Below are 10,226 nucleotides of genomic sequence, written 5' to 3' on the forward strand. Positions count from 1 at the left end.
ACCCTTGTTTAGCAGTTCCTAAATTCTTGTCCCATGCCCAAGAAGAATGAGGATATGCCCACCATTGAAGGTGATGAGGGTGGAGAATTTTATTGAGCAACAAAACAGCTCTTGGTGGAGATGCTATGGGAAGATGGTCTCTCATCTGAAGTTGGGTTGTCTCTCTCCCCATGTGCCTAAGTCCGGGGCTTTTATGGGCTCAGAATAGGGGAGTGCATGCTGATTGGTTTGCGATACGAAAAAAAGTAAAAAAAAAGAGGCATCACTCAAAGGTGGGCACGATAGTGTTATAAAAACCAATTAGGGAAGGGTAGGCATATATAAAATAGGTGAATGGTGGAGATCAATCAGAGGAAAGTGCACCAAACAGGAAGGCAGGTTCTCAATCTGGTCTGTGGATTTCACTTGTAGCTTGGATTTTGGGCTTTAAACTGTCTTTGGCTTGAAGGTGGGGTTTCATTGGGGATCTGCCCCTATCTACCTTGGCATTTGTCTGCCTCATGCCTCTATTAATAGGGGCAATTCTATTTCAAATAAAGGTGAAGTATAGAAGGAACATTGGATGTGGTTTGCAGAGAAGTAGAACACTGAAATGAGATACAAGACTTGGAGGAAAAAATGGGGATGAGGCAAGAGAAAGTTTGAAGACAACACTGTCTCTTAGGTTTATTTTCCTACAGAAAACCCACAGGGCCCTGGGAGCTGAGGAGTGGTAAGGACTTGGTTATTAGTGGGATAGGTAGTAGGAAGAGAGGTCCTGCTGACCTGCTGGCAAATAAACTTGGAACTTCTCCTTACCGAGTTGGAGTCTGGAAGCCCCTCATTCTTCTGGGGCTAGATGTAGATATAAACTTGGTGGGGGAGCTAGAGGAGATGTTAGCATCAGGCAGAAAAGTGAGAAGTCATCTCTCACCACATGGAACACGTTTTTCTATCTTTCCAAACATCTCATTCATTTCTCTGTTAATGAATTTGTCCCGGATTTGAAATTCTTGTCATCCATTGACTTTACCTGGTTTATTGGCAACAGTAGAGAGAAGAAACTCTTGGTAAACTTCCATCTCTTGTTATTCTTGAAAGTAATCTCTCTTGAGAAATCAACTTTGAGTATTAATTATATGTAGAGTCACTCATTTTTGTTTTCTAAAAATTGAACACAATTTTTTATACTGTTAATTGAAATGGGTATAATGAGTGTTTACATTGAACAACTCCCTAGTGGAGGGCCATGAGCTCTTGGCCTCAGTTTCCTCATTTGTAAAATAAAGAGGCTAAGCCCACAGGATAGGCAGCCTTTAAGATGGCCCCCAATTGTCTTTACCTCTTGGTTTATTCACTTGTGTAATCCCCACCCTTTGAGTATAGGGTTGATATAGTGAATTACTTCTAACAAATAAAATATGGCAAAAGTGATGGGATGATGTTTCTTAGATTAGGTTACAAAAAGACTGGCTTTTATCTTGGGTACTTTCTTATTCACTCAGCTTGATGGAATCCGGTGGCCATGTTTTAAATTATCTTTTGGAGAGGGCTACATGACAAGAAATCGAGGGAATACAACAGCTGATGAGGATTTAAAATTAGCTAGCAACCATAGATGTGAGCTTGGAAGGAGGTCCTCCCTCAGTCATGCCTTCAGATGAGACCATAGCCCTGGTTGACAGGTTAACAGCAACCTCATGAGAGATCTTGAGCCAGAGTAATTCAGCTAATCAACACTTAGATTCCTGAATCAATGAAACTGTGAGATAATAGATGTTTGCTGTTTAAGCCACTAGATTTTGGAAGTAACTTGTTAAGCAGCAATAGATAGAAAATACAGATTTTGAAGTGGGGTACTGCCGTAACAACTACCTAAAATGTAGTAATGGCTTTGGGGCTAGGGAGTGGGTAGAAGCTGGAAAACTTTTAAGGATTTTAGAAGACTAGTGGTGAAAGCTTAACTTTGAAAATACTTTCCATAGAATTTTGGACTTTGAGGATGCTATGGATGAAGGCTTTCAGGAAACTGAAGAAAATCTTACTGGAAACTGGTGAAGGACCTTTGTTATGTAGCGACAAAAGCTTAGCAACACTGTCTCCTGCAGTTAAGTGGAAAGTGGAAAATGTGAACTGGGTAATCTAGCTAAGGAAATTTCTAAGCAAAGTGTTGAAGGTGCCACTTGATTTCTTCCTGATGGTTATAGTGAGAGGAGAGAGGAAAGTTGAAGTAAACACTGTTAAACAGGATGGATCCAGGACTTGATAGTTTTTGAAATTCTCTTCTAATGATAAATGATGCTAAAATTAAGAAATGGTTGCTTAATTTTAATTTCTTAATTCCTGACAGGGCACTGTCAGGAAAACTAGTCCAGAGGTGATATCAAGAGTGTGACTGTAATACTTTAAGACCTCAGAAATATCAAGGTGGTGCCTGAGTACCAGGCACAAAACACCTTTTAAAGAAATTAAGAATGTGTTTCAGTGGTCCTTTCAATAAAATAATAGGGATACCAGGACCTTTAAAGATCTTTCAGGCCTTAGCTGTGGTTTTTATCTAATGAAGCAAGCATCAAGAAGATACACTGGAGATCCATAAAGTTCCCGAATGTGTTATATCCCCAGAAACTCTGTCATCTTGGATTGAAAAGAAGACAGTACAAAATAAGAAAGAGGCATTTGGGTCACTGTAATTCTACTGGGAGGAAGAAGGCTGAGAAAACTATTCAGCTACAATTGTGTGCTACTTTTCATGAAAAACGAAAAATGACTCAGAGGGCAGGACCAAGGGCCCAAGAGGAATAATGAATTACTCCCAAGTTTTGAATGAGTTAAGGAGTTTCCATCATTTTCAGCTGGATTTCATAATTTTTCTGGACCAGTAATTCCTTTTCTTTTCCTACTTTTGAGTGGCAATAGTTATAGTTGTTATTCTATGCCTACCCCATCATTGTATGTTGGGTGTGTGTGGGGATGTTAACTTGTCTTTTTTAGTTTCACAGGTCACAGATTGAGAAAAGTAGTTAGGGGCTGTATGTACCTATGGAACTACAACCAAGGAGCTTCATCTACACCTGGACCTGGTTTAGATGATAAGATTGTGGATTTTGATTGGAAACTATAACAAGATGAGAACTTTGATGACTTCGAGAAGGGTGGAATATATATTGCATGTGGGAGGGACATGAATCATTGGTGGACTGTGCCAGAGGGTGGATTGTAATAGGCTGCATGTAATGTTTCCCAAATCATCCCTGCCTTCTGATATTCATGTCTTTGTGTGCTCGCCTCCTCTTGAATATGGGCTGGACTAGGTGACTTACTTCTAACAAATAGCATATGATAAAAATGATGTGATGTCACTTTTAACATTAGGTTATAAAACACTTTTGTTTTGGCCATTCTTTCGTTTGTTTGCTCTAAAGAAGGCCAGCTGCCATGTTATGAGCTTTCTTATAGAGTGCCCACATGGCAACAATCACTGAGGAACTAGAGCCTGCTAACAGCAACTGGAGTGAGCAGCTCAGAAGTTAATCCTTCCCAAGTTGAGTCTTTTTTTTTTTTTTTTTTTGAGATGGAGTCTCACTCTGTCACCCAGGCTGGAATGCAGTGGCATGATCTTGGCTCACTGCAACCTTCACCTTCCAGTTTCAAGCAATTCTCTTGCCTCAGCCTGCTGAGTAGATGGGACTACATGTGTATGCCACCATGCCTGGCTAAGTTTTGTATTTTTAGTAGAGATGAGGTTTTCCCATGTTGGCCAGGCTGGTCTCAAACTCCTGATCTGAGGTGATCCACCCACCTCAGCCTCCCAAAGTGCTGGAATTATAGGCATGAACCACCATGCCCCACCCCCAGTAGAGTCTTTAGATGAGACAACAGCCCTATTGAGCTGCTCTGAGTTAAGCTGAACCCAAATTACTAACCCATAGAAACCAAGATAATCAATGCTTGCTGTTTTAAGCTGCTAAATTTTGGGATAATTTGCATGCAGCAAAAGATGACTATTAAATCCAGATGTCTCACATCTGTAGGAAATGTGGTATTGCGTTTAGATCCAGAAGTTGTGGGTTTGAACCCTGGTCTCCTGTGTGATCTTTGGCAATACACTTAAACTGTTTGAGTATATCAACATCTTATGTAAAATGTGAATAATAATTTTTCCATCTGTTTCACAGGGTTATTGTGAAGATTAAGTGAGGTTAGTGTTGAGAAAATGCTTTTGAAACTATGAAGTGTTCTACAAACATTATAGGTGTTAAAAATGAAACTGGCATGCTGATGAATGTCAGCTGTTACTGGAGTCTAGTTGAGGGCACCTGGGGACATAGGCTAGCTATTTCTCATTTCTTTGGCTGACAGAGTGATAAAAGAAGGCGCAAACCTAAGACTGAGGCTAGGTAATAAGACCCTTCATATGATATCAGGACATTTTCCTTATGGCCTGTGGGGAAACCTGCACCTTGCTGGGGGTGCAATGGGGGCCTAAGCCCCTGACTCCTGCCTCTTGGCCTGATGTCATGTGGACTTACTCTGGAGAAGGCACCCATTTTTTCCTTTTAGGGCCCTTATTTATTTTGGAAGAAAGTCATTTTTCTGACTAGGTCTTTCATTACCTGCTTAACTTGTTGGTTCCTCAGAGTACAGATGAAGGGATTTAACAGTGGGGCAATAATTGTATTGATTAGAGACACTCCCTTGTTGACATCAACCCCCTTTCCTGGAGAGGGCTTGACATACATAAAGAAGCAGCTGTCATAACACATGGTAACCATAATGACATGAGAGGAACAGGTAGAGAAAGCCTTCTTCCTCTCCTGGACAGCGGGGATTCTGACAATTGTCTGGATGATCTGGACATAGGACAGGGTGATGAGTACCAAGGTGCCAAGCAGTGCTACTAAGGCCAGGGTAAAATCCACCATCTCCAGCACCTTTGGCCCACTGCAGACCACCTCCATTAGAGGCGTGTAGTCACAGAAGAAATGCTTGATGTGGGTATCACAGAATGGAAGCTGACTGGTCAGGATGATAAGCACGATGATGAAGGAGAAACCTAGTAGCCAGCAGGTGAGGATGAGCTGTGTGCAGACTCTACTACTTATGAGCATGGGGTAGTGGAGGGGCTTGCAGATGGCAATATACTGGTCATAGGCCATGCCTGTGAGGAGGAAGAACTCTGTGGCCCCCAGGAAGATGTGGAAAAAGTCCTGGGTAACGCACCCAGCAAAGCTAACGGTCTTGGTCCCTATGGCAATGTTGAGCAGCATCTTGGGCACGACGACTGTCTGGAACCAAATTTCTAAGCAGGACAGATTCTGAAGAAATAAGTACATAGATGTCTGCAGGCGGGTGTCCAGCAAGGTCAGGCTGATGATGATCAGGTTCCCAGAGACAGTCACAAGGTAGGCAAGCAGCAGGAGCAGAAAAACGGCCGCCTGAAGCTCTTTGGTATCCGTCAGGCCTTGGAGGAAGAACTCAGTCACCACAGTCTGATTGGCCATTGTGGACCTTAAGCCCTTTCCAGAAATGTGCAATTCTGGGCAAATAGGACCATCAGAAATTAGGATGAAAAGGGAAAAATTTCTCCTGAAACGCATCATTTTTTCCCCCTCCCTGATGCTTCCCCATGGATTCAGGAAAGCAGAGCAGAAGCTTCTGGAGGTTCTTCCCTAGCAAGAAAAGTTGCCTCTTTCAGAATCTGAGGAACTATTGAATGACAATGACTTTCCTGTCTCCCTCCCTTTATTCCTCCCTGTTTTTTTCTTTTATTCCTTCCGTTTTTTTCCCTCTGAGAAAGCCTACAAAGAATTTTCTGCTGCTCTTCTCAGTCCTCTTTAGAACTGTCACTCACTCATCTTTCAAAATCCAGCTCAAGTGTGATCTCTTCTATGAAGACTTTTCTGAAGTCCTAGGCTGAATTAGCTGCTTCCTCATGGCTCCCATAACATAGTTTTTGCCTCTGCTATATTCCATAGTCAGCTGTATAGGCTAGAGCCTGTCTTCTGTGCTAAACCACCAACACATTGAGCTCACAGACTTTTTGTTCATCTGGGTATCTTAGCACTTACGTCCCCCTTTCCAGTAGAGGCACTGGCCTTCTCAGATCTGCATTCACATCAAAGCCTCCTAGTTTGTAAAGTATTCCTTGCATATGTAGCATGTAGTTTTGGAAGAAGAAGCCATTTTCACTTACCCTGCCATTTTCTTACACTAGATCATCATTAAAAACTGCCTGACATTTGCATCTGAACTGTAAGAGATTTGAAGATAGCGAATATCTTACTCATCCTTGTTCACTCCCCTCTCTCATATTCATTCCTGGGGCCTGGCATTTGATAGTCATCTATAGAAATGAAACCCAGTGAGGCTTATCATACTCATCTTCTGATAAGGAAGGTAAAATCCAGAGAAATTAACTATTGGTCTAAGGTACAGTGAGATTCTAAAACATAACTGGGAGCCACTTAAGTATTTTCTTGCCATGATCAGATTCACTAAGGCTCTCAGGCTTGTTATTTTATTGAGTGGAAGAGGGATTTTTTCCCCCTGGAGAAATCTGTAAAAATCTTAAGAGTGATTCACTCTGTCTTTTTTTTATTTGAGATTGATGGCCCAGAAACTCCATGGCCTCTGTCACTGGTCTTTAAATGGGGAGGCTGCTCACATCATGGGATATGCCACGTGATCCACTGGGATATGAGAAGGAGATATGAGATCCTTCAAGTTATATGATATTTCATAAAATCTAGGATACAATCTAATATGAAATACACTATTATTTTACGTGCCATTAAGAAAGAAAAAAGACTGCCAAGAAGACTATGGCATTATGCTAAGATACCATTGATTATAAGATAATCTCAATCTCATAAAATCTAGGATACAATCTAATATGAAATACACTATTATTTTACGTGCCATTAAGAAAGAAAAAAGACTGCCAAGAAGACTATGGCATTATGCTAAGATACCATTGATTATAAGATAATCTCAATCTCAAAGATGTTAAAATGGGTGTCTTGAAGTTAATGAACTATGGCATTTATCTTTAGCTCATTAAAAACATCTGTTTTTAGCATGATACTGATATAAAAATAGGCACATAGGCCAATGGAAGAGAATAGAGAACCCAGAAATAAGCCCAGATACTTACCTCCAGCTGATCTTCAACAAAGCAAACAAAAACATAAAGTGAGGAAAGGACATCCTATTCAACACATGGTGCTGTGATAATTTACAAACCACATGTAGGAGAATGAAACTGGATCCTCATCTCTCACCTTACACAGAAATCAACTCAAGATGGATTAAGGACTTAAATCTAAGACCTGAAACTATAAAGATTCTAGAAGATAACATTGGAAAAGCCCTTTAGACTTTGGCTTAGGCAAGGATTTCCTGACCAAGAACCCAAAAGCAAATGCAATAAAAGCAAAGATAAATAGTTGGGACCTAATTAAACTAAAGAGCTTTTGCACAGCAAAAGGAACAGTCAGCAGAGTAAACAGACAACCCACAGAGTGGGAGAAAACCTTCACAATCTATACATCTGACAAAGGACTAATATCCAGAATCTACAACAAACTCAAACAAATCAGTAAGAAAAAACAATCCCATCAAAAAGTGAGCTAAGGACATGAATAGACAATTCTCAAAAGAATATCTACAAATGGACAGCAAACATATAAAAAAATGCTCAACATCACTAATGATCAAGGAAATGCAAATCAAAACCACAATGCAATACCACCTTACTCCTGCAAGAATGGTCATAATAAAAAAATAAAAAAACAGTAGATGTTGGCATGGCTGTGGTGAACAGGGAACACTTCTACACTGCTGGTGGGAATGTAAACTAGTACAGCCACTATGGTAAACAGTGTGGAGATTCCTTAAAGAGCTAAAAGTAGAACTATCATTTGATCTAGCAATCCCACTACTGGGTGTCTCCCCAGAGGAAAATAAGTCATTATTCGAAAAAGATACTTGCACATGCATGTTTATAGCAGCACAATTTGCAATTGCAAAGTTGTGGTATATATATACACACACAATGGAATACTACTGAGCCATAAAAAGGAATGAATTAAAGGCATTTGCAGCAACCTGGATGAGATTGGAGACTATTATTCTAAGTGAAGTATCTCAGGAATGGAAAACCAAATATCACATATTCTCACTAATAAGTGGTAACTAAGCTATGAGGATGCAAAGGCATAAGAATGACACAATGAACTTTAGGGCTCATGGGGAAAGAGTTGGGAGGGTGAGGGATAAAAGACTACAAATTGGATTCAGTGTATACTGTTTGGGTGATGGGTGCACCAACATCTCACAAATAGTCACTAAAGAACTTATTCATGTAACCAAACACCACCTGTTCCCCAATAACATTTGGAAATAAAAAAAAAATAATAAAAAACAACCAGCCTCCAAAGCTCTGTAGGTTAAAAAAGTCTGTTTTTGTGTATATTTTAAAACACAAACTATATATATAGTAGTAGTGCAAATAACTTAAACATTAATAAACATATCCATATATTGGGGATATTTTCCCAATTTTATTTTTACTGATGGGATATATGAATTTAAAAAGTTTGGAGAATTCTTGCCTAGGGATTTGCTATCCATCTTCCCACCCACAACCAGCCAGTGTTTGCAAAAAGGCCCAGTTCTGGGAAGGAGAAGCAGTTCTTCAGCTTCAGTTTTTTTCAGCTTAAAAAGAGAGAGCTCCCACCAGGCCATAGGGAATTTGCTGAATGATTTAGAAACCTTGGTCTTGGGTGACTTCTGTGGTCTGGCAAGGCAAGCTGTGACATGCAGCTCCCTTCCTTTCTGTACGGCGACTGGTTACCTGGGAAGCAGCCTCAGAGATTCACCAGCCCAGGGACAACACAAGCTCCTCAGATCTCTAACGATTCCCTAAAGAGGGAGCAGAGAGTTTAAAGGCCCAAATGGCCTATGTGGTTTCATGAAAAGAGCTCAGCCTTGCAGCAAAATGTGGAGGCAACTCTGTAGAAATAATTTCAGGATTAAGTTTCCATAGAAATTTGTTTTTGACTGCCTTCATTTCTCTCTGGCCTTCTCCAACCTACCTGTCCCTTCAGCAGCAACAATCCAAAAACATAGCTATCTACAGAGACAATTCTGTTGCTCTGTCAGCATCCAAACCACATAGCAGAGGGTTAGAATCTGAATTGAGGCTGGAAACCTCTTCCCCTTTTTATCATGGCGCATGATTTCCGCTGGGAATCTAAGGTTCTGAAGTTTCCGGTCATGTAAGAGGCTTCTGCACAGGTTCCATCCAAAGGAAAGGGACACTTGCTTTATAGACTCTTTTACTACAGACCCAGGGGATCAATTCAGAGGTGGGGGAAAAAAAACAAACAGTGCTCAGGGAAATCTGCTCTCAGAATTCACCAATGAACTTAAAATATGGCTGCTCTGGCCTTGTAAGCAAAACAATTTGCAAAAAATCTTCAGAGAAGATGACAAAATATTTACCTAAGAACTTACTCCTAAATAAATATTTGTGTTACTGTCAGTTGTTAATAATGTAGTTGGCAACATCAATTGGGTAAATATTTTTGAGAACTGATAAGTGGAGGGGAAGGCATCAAAGACAACTTTGTCACAATTTTGGTAAGTCCAGCCACAGTCATCTATGAATGTCCAGCCTGTTCAGCAATTTTAATTTGCATTAAAATTTTATTGCTAAAACATGCTCGGGTTTTGCACTGCACATGGGTAGCTCTGCGTGGTGCGAATGTAGTATGCTACATCAGAAGTCAGACAACTTAAATTCTAGTCGCAGTTCTGCTGCTGACACAGGGATCTTGCACAATTCTTTTTCCTTTCCTTAGTCTTAATTTTTCAGCTTCTAATAGCACCTTATAGCTAATAATGGCATGGTGTGAACTAGGATGTCTTTTTGTTTGTCTTAATTTCAATGTTTTCAAGCTTCAAGAGCCTTTCCTTACACTTCTTGTATTCTGGAGTGAAGAGGTTTCTGCTTACTTTTCCCATGCCCTTCCTGATCTCACCTGAAATCCATTCTCCCTTTTTGCCTGCTTTCCCTGAAGACTCTTAATCATTTCTATGGCCATGATAGAAACCATCCAAACAAAAACAAACAAACAAACAAAAGAAACCATCCCACAATGTCTTTCTCTGAATTTTTTCTGATGTGTTTTTCTTGAGATAAAACAACTAGAAGAGGAGATGGTGTAGCAATATTACTATTG

Source organism: Pan troglodytes, chromosome 10 (assembly GCF_028858775.2).
Source record: "Pan troglodytes isolate AG18354 chromosome 10, NHGRI_mPanTro3-v2.0_pri, whole genome shotgun sequence".
Lineage (NCBI taxonomy): Eukaryota > Metazoa > Chordata > Mammalia > Primates > Hominidae > Pan > Pan troglodytes.